The sequence below is a fragment of the Centroberyx gerrardi genome, chromosome 14 (assembly GCF_048128805.1).
Source record: "Centroberyx gerrardi isolate f3 chromosome 14, fCenGer3.hap1.cur.20231027, whole genome shotgun sequence".
Taxonomy (NCBI): domain Eukaryota; kingdom Metazoa; phylum Chordata; class Actinopteri; order Beryciformes; family Berycidae; genus Centroberyx; species Centroberyx gerrardi.
In genome coordinates, this window is record NC_136010.1 from 4,350,654 (window position 1) to 4,367,525 (window position 16,872).

Sequence of the window (16,872 nt, forward strand, 5' to 3'; positions counted from 1 at the left end):
TGAAACAGAGAGAAAAGGAGGAAGTGCGTGCTGTTGTGTGTCTACTGACTGTCTACTCAGTGTGTGTGGGTGCGAGTGTGTGTGTGTGTGTGTGTGTGTGTGTGTGTACACACGTTACACTAATTCCTTCCTGTAACAATATAACTCTGAGCAGATCCAGCCCACACCTCAGCTCTAAGATGCTTTTTCCTCTCAGTGTTTTGACAGCAGAAGCCTGTTTCTAAAAAGTCAGCTTTAAAAAAACAGAGTCAGTACATTTTTCCACTGACGTCTGAGTGTGTTAAGAAACGAGGAACTTTAACAATCTTTCAGGTAAAACACAGGAAGTGATGCTTTTTATATTTCCAGTTTGTTTTTGAGTTAACACATTAACACATCTTTAACACATCATGTTGAAAATGACGCCTCCTTTTTTTAGAGTGTACGGGAGCCGCAAACTTAATCTCGTTGTACTTGTACAATAAAGATATTCTATTCTTCTCTTCTATATCAGCCTGTGTTGCTGCGTTGCTATTAAAGCTGCTACATGTAGACTTGTAGGCAGGAAGCAATGGGGTTTATGGGAAATGTAGTCTTAATGTGGAGAAACACCAGCACTAACAATACTACTGGTGTGAGATAGAGGCGACCAATCATCTCACCATGCTCTCATTTGTTTACTGTCATTACACCAAGGTGACACAATTAATTGAACAATGATATATTGATGTTTAAAATGCCACATGTAGCTTCTTTAAACCAAACGCTGCGCACGCTTGAACATGATTGATCCTTATTAAAAGTGTATACCCGTAAAACTTCAATTAAAAGCCGAGTCCCAATTAGACACCGAGTCCCTTTTACTGGCCGGGTGTGGCTACACGTTTTGACAAATAAAGGCCGGTCTCAATTAGAAGCCGGTTGCCAGTTTATTTTTTTTTTACTTGCATTCAAACGTCAGTCACATTTGCTGATCGCCATGGCGGCACAGAGAAAAAAGTACGACCTGAAATTCAAGCTGTCAGTTGTCAAATTTGCTGAACAAAACAAGACAAGACATTTCTCCGTTGATCCCAAGAGTGAGAGAATGGTGAAAAAATAAAGTTGAACTTCAACGTCTGTCCGAGGAAGATGGTAAAAGAGCTTTTGATACGTCTCTCTCTCTCTCTCTCTCTCTCTCTCAGTGTATGAGGTTGGCCTAGATGCGCTGTCTCTCGGAGCGAGATCAAATGGATGATCCGTAATTGATATGTTATTCGATAGCCTAATTTTTATACAAGTAATATTCATACTGGTTTACCGGTAAATAAACAATTTGATAGTATTTCCCATCTTTGCTGAGCAAGAGTTTTAGGAATTAAAGGCCTGTCCCAAATAAAGGCCGGTTGAGTTCAGTGTTTGAAGCAAATAAAAGCCCGGGTTATTAATTGAAGTTTTACGGGAGGTTGGGAGGCAAAATGGAGCACTAAAATGTCAGGAATATCAGTAAGTTTTAATGAACCAGGGTCCAAGAACGAGGCTAAAAGTCTCAGATTTGGCTGCTGTTCTTCTTCGCTGCTGGCTAACTGTCATGGAAAGTTTTCAGAGGTGAGAGCGACATGTCATCACCTCGTCCTGCGGTTCAAACAGAAGGATCATCACAGCTGAGGCGTGTGGCGGCTCGTCTGGAGAGCGGTTACCAGTGATAACAGCACGCTACATCAGAGCATCAGCAGGCTTTAATCAACCAGGGTCTGAAACCAGGTTAAAACCTCCTGATACTGTGAGTGTATCATGTTGTTATGTTTGGTGTCCGCTCTCCAGACATGTCAGGACGTCCCGCAGCTGTGATCATACATGAATGTGAACTAATTCTGCTTTGTAAATCACTCTGGATAATAGTTTGAATCTTTCAGACAAACAACTATATACGTTTAAGGTAACACTTTACAATGGCCTTCTTCCCGCGTATTAACCTGTGTACTAACCTATGGAAAAGTATTAGTATTAGTAGTAGTAGTAGTAGTAGTAGAAAGTACACAATATTCCTGTGTAATACTTGATCAAAATCTCCCTAATACATGCATTTGTTATTAAAATGTTATTTCTTTGCCCCAGGTCTGTTCAGTCAGTGTCTGTGATCTTGCACCGCTCCAACCTAAAACTAGAAATCAGAGAGAAATCACTTGAATTTGTGATGTCACTGGGATGTGAAATCAGTGGCTGCTCCATAGTGGATGAATTGGGCTTTGACTTTGTAGAGCCACAAGATGCCAAGTTGAAAGATGTTCATATTCTAGCATTGCTAACTGATATGAACCAGAATTTAAATGTATTTTGGGTGCAAGAACTCACACAAAAATCCTCACTGTCTATGGAGCAGAGCCTGATTTTACATGGCAGTGACATCACACATTCAAGGCTCAGTCCTCCGGTTTCTAGGGTGAGTATTGACTGAACTGTCCCGGGGCAGAGGAGGAACGTATGTGAATTCTTGAAATGTGTGGCATTCCCTTTGAAGTAGTTTTTGATTTGATTTGATTATAGTGCCATACACCACACTGATGCTCAGCCCACATAGGCTTACAAGACACATCTACAATTCACCTTCAAATTACATTACAAAGAATGAATTTCAGTATTGCAGTATCCAATATCTCATTCAAAATTCAGAGTAAATGCAGATTCCTTCCTTCTTTCCCAAGTCTTAGAGACATACTGAGCAGAAAATTCATGTCTTTATCATGATATCCAAGTCTTTCATCAGAAATATATCAATGAATTAGTTTATCGTACAACTTAACTCTTAAATCATTATATAAAGGCCAATAAAACAAAGTGAATTTCATTTTCAGTCTCATCTAAGTCGCAGAGTGAACACAGTCGCTCTTCCTCTGCTGTTTTATTGTGTCGTCCAGTTTCAATAGCAAGGGGTAAAGTACCTGATCTCAACTGTGATCATAATGATTGTTTACCTTTCATTAGAATGTGAGTCACAGATGGTTCAGGTGCAAACTGGTGTTTAATGAGACTGTATGTCCTAAGAGATCCTAAGATTTCATTTTGAGGACACGAGTTCATCTGACGGGTCGACAGTCGGAGGTTCAGAAACCGGTTCTACTGTCCGGCTGGCTCTACCCATACACGTGCACACACACACACACACACACACACACACACACAAACGCGAGACATCACCTTTGTTCCCATTCAAATATTTGTCTTCTCTCTGACTAATAAGTTCATGTCAAGGTTTAAAAATAGGGCTGTGTGTGTGTGTGTGTGTGTGTGTGTGTGTGTGTGTGTGTGTGTGTGTGTGTGTGTGTGTGTGTGTGTGTGTGTGTGTGGTCGTACTTCTGTAGAAGTGGTTTCGGGCGAGCAGACAGGCGGGAGAGTTGACGCTGGTCATGGCGTGTCGGATGTGCGGGGTCGCTGACCTCCAGGGTCAACTTCCTGGAGAGAGAGAGAGAGAGAGAGAGAGAGAGAGAGAGAGAGAGAGAGTCAGTTGAAAGACAAGTGGACCATATCTCCTACTGCAGCGATATCATCACCCAGTTCAAATGTTTTTCAATAGGCAGGAATCAATTATTAGTCCTACTTTGACTTGTAAACCAATGATTATCAGTACAATCATCAGTCTAAAGAAAGAAAGAAAGAAAGAAAGAAAGGAAGAAGACTCTGGCTTCTTCATGAGGCTTTAAACGTCACTTGCATTTTTTTATTGTCATTTTAAGGGTTTTTGAAGTAATAATCCACAACATTTTCATATAAATAAATGTCTGTTTTGCTACTCTAACTCAACAGTGATCCAACCTATATCCAGTTGATGAAATCTTCTCCACTGTCTGTTCTAAACAGCCGGTGTCTGGTAGCTCTTTCCTCGGAAAAATCCTCTGCCGCACAGGAAGTGATGCGTTTTACGGTTCCGGTTTGTTTGGAATAAACAGAAGAAGAAGAACTGGGTAGTTAGCATGAGCAGCGATAGCCGCCATGGCTGAACAGACAAAGAAAAGAGAAAAACTCAAACTGCAGCAACAGAATATCCAGGGATAAAGACGTCATAGTACTGGACACTATCAACACAATAAAGGAAAGAAACAAATAAATAAAAAACAGAGGGAGGGAGAGAAACCAGACCAGAGGGGAAAGAAAGAGGTGAAGAAGGAAAAGTAAATAGTGAGCAGAGTCGAATGTCCAAACAAGGAAAAAGCAAACAGAGAAAAAGGTTTATTCCGCTGAACGAGGGGACAGTTTGTTCAACCTGTCACCTGGAACACACACGCTGCTATTTTAAGATACTGGGTACGCTGTGTGTGTGTGTGTGTGTGTGTGTGTGTGTATGTGTGTGTGTGTGTGTGTGTGTGTCTGCATCGATTTTCTCTGTTTTTGCCATGGAAATCCTGGATGCCCCGTCCATCAGCAGGTTTACAGACTTCCACACCCCACACCTAATTTCTGACGTTTTGATTCGTTTTTGATAAATAAAACTTTTTTTTTTAGTATTTCTACTGTAACACAATATCTAATTAAGCAGAAATACCTTAAAAATCATTGATTCTATCATTATTAGATTAGATTACATTACTTTACATTAGAGTGGGTTAGATTAGATTTGAGTGGGTTAGATTAAATTAGATTATATTAGATTCGATTAGATTACCTCACATTACTTTACATTAGAGCTGGTTTGATTATATTATATTATATTATATTATATTATATTAGAGTGGGTTTGATTCAATTAAATTGCCTTATACTATACAATACATCATAAAGAGGTAAATAAAACAGATTCATGCATTATCAGTAGTAGCAAAAGATTCACTGTTTTATTACAGTAATGTGACGTGTTTTGTTCCAAAATGAAATAGTAGGAAATTCAACTCCAAATTTAACACTCGAATTTGAATGATGAGCTTCAGATAATGATTTTTTCTCCATGTGGATGTCAACAAATCTGGATTAGAAGTCTTCATATGTATTGTGATATTATTTCATCTGGTAAATTTGACAGTGAGAGTCTTTCTGGTTCATGCCCATATTCCAGCTCTCCTTAACTACAGATTCACACTGATCAAACCTGGACCTGATAATGGCGATACAATAGACATGTTAGACACACACACACACACACACACACACACACTAACATGCTGTAAACACAGAAATCAATCCTTTCAGATAACGCTGACAGAAACAAACACCACCATATCACTGAGATATTTACAATAAACAGGATCTCAGATAAGATTCCCAGCAAACAAATGTCAACAGTAACTGAGAAAAGAAAAAAAAAAACTTGTTTTCAGATTGACCAACATGCATTTTAGAGTTTATCCAATGGGTTTTTAAAGGTTTTAATAAGCTCAAAGGTTGTACAACTTTCTCACCCCAAATGTATTCCAATACTAACTATATGCATAATTTTCAGCATTTAGTCTGTGAAATATTGACATGGGATGATAGATAGATAGATAGATAAATAGATAGATAGATAGATAGATAGATAGATAGATAGATAGATAGATAGATAGATGCATACAAATTCATGATCTTTGAATGTTACTTTATGCTATTTTTAAGAACCTTTTGGTTTTAAATATTTAAAGAGATAGATGTAACATAACAGTTTCACCAGCTGGTATGTCAAATGTTTGACATTCAATATCTAGGAACTGATAATAACTGATAATTCCTTATAATTCCAAACTCACAAAGGGAAAATCCTCTTAGATGTGTGTTTGTGGTCCATATTTACAACATTAGATTGCCTGTGTGGAACAATGTGGGTCAGCAAATACATCATTTTGTTTGGATTTCAGCAGATCCTCAGATTCTGTGGGGGATTTTTGGCAGGTAGGCTGGTGATGAGCTGTCAACACTGGATATGGTATGATGTCACGTGTCCCCCAAAACCTCCAGTCAACAACTCAAGGACTGTGTGTGTGTGTGTGTGTGTGTGTGTGTGTGCTCACGCCTGTCCTCGTTCAGTCGGCGGGACTATCACCCAGCCCTGTTAGCTTTAGATAAAAGTAGCTTTTTCTGGGCGACAGAAACTCTCAAAATATTTGTTCTGCTGTCGAAATGTAAAACTGGGCACCGTCTGCTGATGGCTTCATGGAAGAGGTTTGTCTTGTTTTCCTGACCCATACGGTTCGTCCAGGGATCACGGTGCTGTTCCAGGAGAAAACCTTGCCACTCCAGTTTTGCTGATTTCCATCTCGTTCTTTGTCGCTCTGGATGAAAGCATCAGCTAAATACCTAAAAGGCAGTGGTGGAAAGTACTAGATGTCCTAGTCAAGTAGAAGTACGTATTGTTACTTTGCTGATAAAAGTAAAGTGTCTCATTTAAAATGTCGTCAGAGTAAAAGTTCCTGAGTTCCTCTTTAGAACAGAGAACGTTGTTAGCTGTGATCTTTTCCATGTGATTCTAAAAGGAAAGAGGTCAGAGGTCAAACTAGATTCTTTTCACTGGAAACATTAGAAATTACAAAATAAAGTGCAGAAACAAAGTAAAGTCAGATTCCTCTTCTCACTGTGAACGGATCCACAGTTTGTCAGTTTACGTCGATCCAGTTTCTGTTGCTGATGGAGAGACACAATCTGTTCTGTGATGGATGGGATTTAAAATCTAGTGAAGTATAATACTTAAGTGAAAACGTATTTAAGTAACAATTAAATTACTGACTTACTGAGTACACAAAAGTACACAAAAAAGCACACAAAAAGTACACGAAAAAGCTACTCAATTACACTAATGTGAGTAAATGTACTTGCTTCCACTCTCGCTAAAAGGTAAATGTATTTAAAATGTTAATCTAAATGTTAATTAATTGTCATATACTGCATGCAGCTGCAGGGCCTGAGGAGTTTGCGCTTGCTAAATTAGATAAATAACATGGTTCTTCATGGGTTGAGTAAATGTTATGACCTGAGGGACCAGGAAGATCATTCAAAACTCAGTATCAAGTTTCAAAAATACAGAGGCATCATCCTGAAAATAAGACTTAAACTCCTCAAAAGCTGCAGATTTAATCAAGGGGATTTTCCCTTACATCAAGACCTATTTTGGACCCCAATCCACAGTTTAGGAAACCCTATGTTGGCGTGCCCCCTAGTGCCAGGCATATCTCATGCTGCCCGAATGCACACAAGCTGAACGCTGAATGTGTGTTTGTATAGTGATATGTAATCTATCCACCAAGACAAAGTCCTGTGAATTTAATGAAATTGATTGATATCACTGATTGTGATACTGACACACTAATGTCAGTCAGGTAGTGACCCAGACTCCATGGTAGTGACAGGATGCTCTTTTGGTTTTCCTTTATGTTCATTCTGCAGGACATTATACACACATTTTATATTTTTTCTCATTAAAACATAGGCTATTGCAGCACTTCTGGTGATCTGCCAGAAAACCTCACATTTTGGATCTATAGTTTCAGAAAAACAGGTAAGAACGAGGCATTATTCACACCATCGCACATTTGATAGAGGCTTTGCAGTTGTGTCAGAAATCTCCCAGCAACCACATGTGGTGCCATCATGGAGCTCCATTAGAGAACTGGATTTGTGCAAATAATGTCTAAATATAACAACTGAGCAAGAAAAAGAGAGATAGGCTACCTGAAAAGATTGTTGTGGTGTGGAATACCAATTCAGTAATGTTAGCCAAGGCTATGAGTAAATGTGAAGAGATAAGGTGGATTTGTTTCCAAATGTAGGTTACTGTGACACAGTAAACTGTCTTGTCTTTAGCCCTAGTCTCTACTCCAAAACACTCTGAGTTGTAGCTTGAGAAGAGTCAGCTCAGTTAACCTGAACAAACTGTTAGCTAGCTAACTAGCCAGCAGGCTCATTTAGCAAAGACGCCAATGTTAATGTAAAATGCTAATGCTAGCTTCTACTAATGGTTAGCTAGCTAATAAGATGCCATCTAAACACAAAATTGATCAGAAGTATCAGTGTTGAAATTATCAGTTCCCACATAAATTAACCATGTCTGTTGAGTTCTGGTCCTCCAATATGGCCGCCAGAAGCTGCATTATGTCACCTGAAAACTTTCTGTAGCCCAAGGCAAAACTGCTAAAGCTACTGTAGGTTAGCCTGTCCACTGGGAACATCTCTTTGCAGCATTGGCTTCTTTTTTTTTATCATTATTTGAATGTACTGTTCAAATAAATAATTCAACTTTAAAAGAAAGTGCAGCACTTCAAATGGGCTTCTGGTACTGGTTTAGAAACAAGAGGCACGGCCACGCTTCCTCCAAGCATCTGTTCAGCACTGCTAGCCCAGATAAAGAAGAGGGTGTCTGGATGTCAGCAGCATGAAGGATGGAGTGTTTAGTTCCACAGCTGAGCCTGTGTGGTATTTCATATGTAGTTAACCTTCCCTCACATGCTGATGCTGATTGGAATTTCCAACCAACAGACCCGAGGGAAATTTTCTCACTCATCAATATTGCTGGCTGCTGAGTTGTGTTATATAAAGCTTAGCTGTGCAATGTGCAGTGAATATCCACCACTGTAGCGCCAATGTTGATGACACACACAGATTACACATTGACAAAGGCTGCGTTCGCACCGCAGGCCTTCATGTTCAATTTCAAATTGCTGCTCATGTAGCCTATGATGTTTTTGGATGACTGATCATATCTACTCTGGGATGTAACACATATCTGTTGGAAAGACACATGCACAGAGTAACAACAACAAGATGCCGCGTGTGTTTTTGTACCTTCACTTCTACGACTCTCTATGCAGCTCGTCTTTTAGCTGACACGCAGGAACTCCAGTATTCTCATGATGCCACATGCATTTCCTGCCAATATAGTGCTTTACCACATACACAGCTCATTGGCTGTGGCTGTCATTTGATTATAATCACCTGTTATTTTCCTAGCAGGATGGCTGTGTGGTGATGGAACAGAATACTATGAATATGGGCCTTTGTGGCTTTCATGTAAGTCGGCGAAGACTTCATCAGATGGTGTGGGCAAGAAGGAGGAAAATTGCAAAGACAGTAGCCTTTGCCTTATCTCACTGGTCTCAAACCACAGAGAGTCTGTAGGTGTTCATTCCAGCCAAAGACTACAGCAGGTGATTTCACTGATCAGTTCTTCCTCTCTGGTTGAAGGTGTGCTAATCAGTGAAATCACCTGATGTAGTCTTTGGTTGGAACGAAAACCTCCATGGCACATGGTTTGAGACCCCTGCCTTATCTGCTCTACTTGCTGCCACCCCTGACTGCAGTGAATGATGTAAGGGGTTACTTATTGCCATGGTAACGCCGGCAAATTACGATTTGAGCGTTTAAATACGAACAGCATGTAGGTTGCATGCCTCAGGATCGGATTTTGTCCTGCATCTCCATGTGGTCCAGATTGGAATTGATAAAGTGTGACTTCATGCAGCTTCACACTGATTAGAAAACATCAGATCTGAGTCACATGTGGGTAAAAAAAAATCAGAACTGGGACTTTCAGCTGCAGCCAAATATCCAGCTGTGCAGCATTTACCCAGCAGAACACCAACAAAGCTGAGTCAACACAAAACAGGGTCTGGGCCTGAGCCATTTCTTACGTGACGATCTTTTATTCACCCATTAATTTCTTTGTCTGCTGAGTTGTGTAACGGCAACCTAAACACAGCTTATATAAGAGCGGCTTTCAGTGTAATGTGTGGGAAAGGTCACTGCTGCAGCCCACTGCTGCTTCACCTCCTATAGAGTCTGCAGAGCCTCACTTTCTCTGTTTCCCCCTAATCCCCTCTATGTGTCCGTATGTCTCTCTCTCTCTCTCTCTCTCTCCCTTTTCCTCCAGTTCATCTCTCCATCTCTCTCTCACACATACATGCAGAGTCCGACTTCAACTCTATAGGTCTAGGCCAAGGAAGAAATGAAGGAAGAAGGGAAGAAAGGAAAAATACAGTGTAGTAATGTTGGGAATTTAAGCGGATTCTACTGTTGCATTTATCTGTAGCTCTGAATAAGAGCATCAGCCATGTGTCTGAAATGTAATTTAAATGGAGAAAGAAAGAGAAAGAAAGAAAGAAAGAAAGAAAGAAAGAAAGAAAGTCAGTCAGCCTCAAGTCTTGAGGCACAAGTCTCAAGTCAAGTCTCAAGTCTAAATGTAGAACAGCAAGTCAAGTCAGAACAAATCAAGAGTCCAGTATCAATTTAATATCTTAAAGAAAACTAAATATCTAGGACTTTTCAATGCAATCTGGTTTTAATAGGATAAAAACTTGGTAAGAGCATCATGAGTTTGATTTCTATAATCAGTTTCAACTTCAATAAATTCAATCATTCCATACAAATTCAGAAAACAGAATTTAAATTCAGTCGTCTGCTGGAACAAATCTCATCACTTTCAATCTAAGTCATTTACACAAACACAAGATCTCAAGTCAAGACTTTAGAAACCTTTTCAAGTCATCAAAGTACAAGTCAGAGTCAAGTCCCAAGTCACCAGAACCCAAGTCAAGTCCAGTCTCAAGTCTTCTCTTCATGCATCAAGTCAAGTCCCAAGCAATTAAAACTCGAGTCCAAGTCACGTGACTCGAGTCTCCACCTCTGACAGAAAGAAAGAAAGATCTGTCAAAGTACTTATTTAGTCTCTCACTCTGGATGCTACACTGATAAACACACTAATCTATTCTTGCCATGTAAGGACCCACCTGGAATTAGCTTGTGACCCATTTTGAGTCCCATCCCACAGTTTGGTAAACCAGTTAACCGGCCCGAACCTGAGAGGCAACGAGCCAAATCACAACTATGCAGATTTCAGCACAAAGTACCGAGGAAATCGACACCGAGTCTGCAGATTCCACTGTGGGGATGACGGTGCAGTTATGTGCGTCATGCAGCACAGCAGTTGCTTGTATTTGTGCCAGAGTGTTAACTTGCATCCAAGTCAAAAGGTCAGCAGACACACAGATACTTTTAGCTCCGATTTGACCTAGATCCATGGAAGAGGTCACAATTATGCAACTGCTGGATCTCTCTGTTCTCACTGCAGGGCAAAAAAACGTCCATCTTTCATTTAAAGTGACAATCTGCAAGAAGTTTCTTTTATCTCGTCTCCATCTTTGTCCCTCAGCCTCATGTCTGTGGTGTTTCTGCACTGCACCTCCCAGAGATCACCTGTCAATCAAACAGTGTGGGCGGAGCTTGGATTTTCTGTTGATGCAGTTTGAGTTTCTCTTTTCTTTGTCCGTTCAGCCATGGTGGCTATCGCTGCTCATGCTAACTACCCAGTTCTTCTTCTTCTGTTTATTCCAAACAAACCGGAAACGTAAAACGCATCACTTCCTGTGCAGCAGAGGATTTTTCCCAGGAAAGAGCTACCAGACACCGGCTGTTTAGAACAGACAGTGGAAAAGCTTAGTAGGAAAAGTAGGAAGGAAACAGTAGGAAAAACAACATTTAAGATGAAAATGTCACCGATTATTTTCTTTAATCAAGTCATTTAATCCCATATTGCCTCTTAAAATCTGATATTTCTTTGACAAGTAAAACAATTTTGCAGAAATCAACCAAAACAACGAGACAAGAGTGCAACTCAGCACTGATCTGTGACATTCCAGCACACATCAAACACACACACACACAAGCTCTCCCACAGACATACCCCTGCTATATAACCCTGTTTATGGTCTTTGCTGTTGAACAAAAGCCTCCTCTCTCTGCCTGGCGGTGCAGCTTGGCTTCTATCTCTAATCCACTTCACCAGCCTCAATTCAGAGTCCGACCAGTGAGGAGAAAGTTGCACTGCTTTGCACAGAACACACAATTCTTATCCTAGATATAATGTTAAGCATAATCTTACTGGATTATGTTCATGGCATTTCTATTCTACTGGATACTGTACTCTACTGGTTCATAGAGCGCAAAGAAGATGGAGGAGAGAGAGAGGGGGTGTGTGTGTGATATCAGCTGGATTTAAACCCATGATTTTTTTGAAGAAATGCTTTAAAGCTGCACTAGGCAACTTTGCATGTTTGTGGCCACAAATGGCAGCAAGAGGTAACCGTTTGAAAAATCTGAATTTAACTAGAAATCATATAACCTGATGTCAGTACAAGTCTCCCACCCCGGCCGGTCTGTGATGCTTTATACCAAAGGAAACCAAAGAGACGAGAGAGCAAAAGATCTAACGCTGGTGAGTCCATTCAGTTTTCTCTGGACGGAGCGCTCGCTTGCTGCTGTTTAGGAGATTTTTTTTAATATTTCACACTTACGTTTTGATTCGTCACCCGACACCAGAACTCATTTGGGGCGAACAGGGAGAATCTACCAGCGTCTCAATTAGTGAGGATGATGGGACGCTCTTCTCTGTCGCGGCCCCATTTTGTGATTTAGACAAACAGGACTCCCTTGTTAATAGGAATCTTATATAAGAGCAGACTTTGTCCCGTGAAACAACAAGGCTCCATTAATCCAAGGAGATCTGCGGTGTCAGCAGAGGCAGAGAGAAAAGGTCTTACAAGGCAGAGAGTTTATCAAAATATCATAAATCCCCCGAGCTCAGAGGTCACTGCACCTTCTGCTGCGTCAGCCTCAACACTGTGCCTGGCCTGCACAAGATCTTTCTAACACTTCTTGTCCTGCACAATGCCTTCTGCTATGCAATAGTCTTTTCCTCCAGCAGTGGATGTCTTATCACTTTACATAACAGAGATATGAAGCCATCACAGAAGTCTCTTCAAGTCTCTCTTTTTACTGCATCAGCTGCATGCAACACTGCTGCTGCTGCTCCCGCATTCAAAGTTTCCAATTCTAATGTAGGATTATGGAAGAGGATTACGGCATTACATTACATTACATGTGAAAAATGTAGTTGAGTTCTGAGATTAATCTCAGAAATCTGAGAATAGTCAGAATTCTGAGATTAAGGTCAGAATTGCAAGAATAGTCAGCATCTCAGAATTCTGATTTTAATCTCAGAATTCTGCCTTTAATTTCAGAATTCTGATTTTAATCTCAGAATTCTGCCTTTAATTTCAGAATTCTGCCTTTAATTTCAGAATTTTGATTTTAATCTCAGAATTCTGCCTTTAATTTCAGAATTCTGCCTTTAATTTCAGAATTCTGATTTTAATCTCAGAATTCTGCCTTTAATTTCAGAATTCTGACTTTATTCTCAGAATTCTGATTTTAATCTCAGAATTCTGACTTTATTCTCAGAATTCTGATTTTAATTTCAGAATTATGACTTTATTCTAAGAATTCTGAGGTTAATATAAGAACTCAAACAATTTTTTCACGTGGCCCTAATCCTGTTCTGTATAGGATAATTACAAACTGGGGGAGTTTTATAATGACATTCTCTGATTGGTGATAAAAACAAGCATCGCTCTCAGTCTGAACTCTCTGATAGCAGCATGCAGTACATACTGTAACCTGGCGCTACACTCCACAGTGTTTACTCTGTAATTATGGCCAAAAGTGATAAGACGCCTAGCAGGCAAAACGATTCAGATAAATCTGGACTCTTGAAGCCAGGAGTGCTGTGGAGTAAAAGAGGCCATTCATTCTTCCCAACAGCAGAAGTGAATCGATTCAGTTTTCTCACTTCCCAAAGGGAGGAAATTTATGAGCGAGTGGTTATTATAACACTGAGTTTGTAACATGGCCAAACCTCCGAACTGGAATAAATCTACTGGATGGATCTGTGAGGCAAACAACCTTTTTAAACAACCTCATCTAAAATGCTGTGACCTCAGAGAAAGTCTTTTCAACTGCTACTTTAGATCAGTGGTTCTGAAAATCATAAACAAAACCCACGGGCTATAAAACATTTCCGATAGACAGGTAGATAGATAGATAGATAGATAGATAGATAGATATCCTTTCGTCTTGAATCTAGACTAGAAGCGCTAGCGAAATCATAAAATCAGCCCAAAAAGTCTTTAAAATGTCGAGGTATCCTTTTGTATGCTGTAGTACTTTATCATGTCAAACGATAAGCATTTCCCTTTCCCTCTGCTGCTGTGAAACCTGAACAGATCAACAAGACCCACTGACCTACATGATAACCAAGACTTCATTTATACACAAGAACAGAAAATCTGGTTTTAAACCCTTTGCGTCACAGATACGATCGTTTCACAGCTGTCTACTTTCAACAGGGAAAATGTGTTATCGCCCGATGGCACTGAACAGATCAGAGATGTGGCACAAATAATCATTTCATAAGGGAGACTCTGATTCCATGTGGTTCCTCCTTGTTTAGACCATTGGCTCGCAACCTTTTTGACTCATGACCCTTAACACACAGCTCACCCAAAAAACTAACGTTAAAGGTCCCATATTCTTCAGTGTTTTATTTTATGTCTTGAGGTCCATTTAAAGCTGTTTGTGTGGTGTCCTGTACCAAAAACACTCCAAGAACAGGCTGTTTCTGTCGCTGTGTCTTTAAGGCTCATTAATATTAACGACCCCTCTGTTCTGATTGGCTAACCGTTTCAAGAGCGGCCCGGCGGCTACAGGTAGGGAAAACTCTCCGGTAATAAACAATGACAACCGCTCAACCGCTTTGAAAAAAACACTTTGTTAGTCTATTATTTCTTACAAAAATGCTAATGAGCGAACCTTTGTGACGCCACAAAGTTACGGAAGTCCAAACGGCTCGTTTAGAGGCTCGCTTTTCTAATATGGATTGAGTGGATTTAGTTGGCGACCGTGCGTTTTGATGCTTTCACCATGTTTAGATAGACCATCCAACTCCTTTATCATCACAGATAATAACATAGTACCTGGATGTTCAGCTCACCGCCGCTCAGAATCGACTGTTCAGAGTCTCATATTGCACTGAAGGTTTTATTGGAGCTTGGAAAGACAAACTGTAACACTAAAAGCAATTAAAGTGAATGTTTTATCACAAAAAAAGTCATCAGATAGAGCTTTGAATCCAGGCCAGCTCTTCCACACAGGGTCCGGAGTAAATAAGTATTATGAGTATTATGACTGACACCCTGCAGCCTGCGGTGGGTCAGTGCCTGTAACTGATATAACTGCAGCAGTTCAGCAGAGCAGAGCCAACAGTTTCCCTACACAAGCCAAACAGCCAAAGGACAAACGATCAAGACTCTCATATGACGCCCAAATGTCAAAACCAAAACCAGCCTTATGCTTTGACATTATTCATTACATTCATTTAATCGCTCATATGTCCATAGCTAATTGACTGTGTTTGACTAATTTAGCTTACTTAGATAGAATTGTATTACTTTAAAAATGGATGGTTGTTATGGTGTGTTTTGGTTTGTTGTCAGCAGCCTAAATTTAGGAGCAAGAAATATGGGACACACATGAGAGCTGTTTACAAAGCATATGTGTGTGTGTTTGTGTGTATGTGAAGGGTGTTGTCGTAAGGTACTATACATCCATTTTGGATTAAAAATGGTATTGCGTGAAGTTTATATATCAATATCTCTCAAATCTAGAGGATCCAGTCTGGAAAAGTTTTGTCATTTTGTTAACAAACGAGTGTCACTTTTTAAAAAATGGTATATATCTCATTTTGAAACTACATTCTTCATAGATCATATCAGTTTCTAGAAAGGAAAAAAAACATAATCACATAACTTCCCTGCAAACTCTCTGAACATACTTTTTACACAGAGCAGGATTCTTGACACTGATATCCAGTCTGCTTTTTGCAGTCAAACCAAGTCTTTCCATGCAATAAGAGAACAAGGAAGTCTTATTTTGGAAGTTGTACAGACTGTTTTTTAGGCGCTGTGCTGGAGCAACTCCCCCAGCAACAAGTGAGATGTGAATCTATTCAAATGTTTACTGGCAACTAGACGCTCCCATGGGATCAACACAGAAAGTTTTCTTAGGCATCACTGTCTTTAACGTTACAATGAAGCAAGAAAGAAAGCAAGAAAGCAGGAGAGGAAGTTTTAAAAAGCCTCACCTTTAAAGTGTTTGGTAGTCAGTCTGTTCAGATGCGTGCGACTCTTTGAGGTTTCCACCGAACCAGATCCTGACAATCAAATAAATCCAGGAAAATATTTTGGACCGGAACCAAGAGCTGCAGGTGGGTGGAGGGATGAGGAGTGCCGAAAACTGACGGAAAGATGGAAGCAGGATGGAAAGATGAAGAGCCAAACGGACGGATGGAGGGATAGAGAGATTGTGAGATGGAGGGATGGTGGAGCGTCAGGAGGCCGGACAGTGAGCGGTGTTCTGTCGGCAGAGGAGTGTGTCTGGTCCTCTCTGCAGCTCACACACACTCACACACACTCACACACCACACTGAAGCTTTATTAGCTAAGGAGGCAGCCCTCCCTTCCCACCCTCCCTCTCCCTCCTCTCGCTCTCTCCTTTCCCTCTCTCTCTCCCTCCTCCCTCTCTCTTTCTCATTCTTCTTGTCACACAACCCTTCTCTGTTTTCTCCCTATACCTTTCCACCTCCATCTCTTCTTTAGATCTGTATTTACAGGGGAAAAATCAGGCAGCAGAACTGCAAAACAGTCTAAATATATGTCAGAATCAGAATCAGAATCAGAAATACTTTATTGATCCCCGAGGGGAAATTGGGTTTCGGTGCAGTTGCTCACAGAAATATATATAGGCATAGAGAAATTATAAGAAAAATAGAAATAAGAAAATAAATATAAAAATATGTAGAATATGTGCATTATACTACAATAAAATAAAAATATGTAAAGTACCGTATGTGCATTATACTACAACAACAATAATATAGAAATAAGAAAAATAAGAAATTTGTGGTGAGTGTGGGGGAGGAGGATTAGGAGGAAATCCCTGACCTGGGCCTTTCACTCCTGCTTTTTTCCTTCCCCTTTGTTTTAAATTATTGCACAAAATTATTACCGGAATCAGTATTACACAGTTTAAAAGTTATATAAGTTATAAGTTTATAAGTTATAAATTATGGGG

The 16,872-nt window shown here is 40.1% G+C and overlaps 1 long non-coding RNA gene across 1 annotated transcript in view; it reads right to left on the minus strand.

The window, feature by feature from the left end:
- The window catches only part of LOC144542307 (uncharacterized), a 20,697-nt gene extending 4,740 nt beyond the window's left edge, over positions 1–15,957 (minus strand). The window contains exons 1-2 of the long non-coding RNA XR_013507159.1: positions 15,884–15,957; positions 3,313–3,411 (exon numbers count right to left, since the gene is read on the minus strand). This is a non-coding gene — a long non-coding RNA (uncharacterized LOC144542307). The remainder of the gene's footprint in view (positions 1–3,312; positions 3,412–15,883) is intronic.
- Between the last annotated feature and the right edge of the window lie 915 nt (positions 15,958–16,872).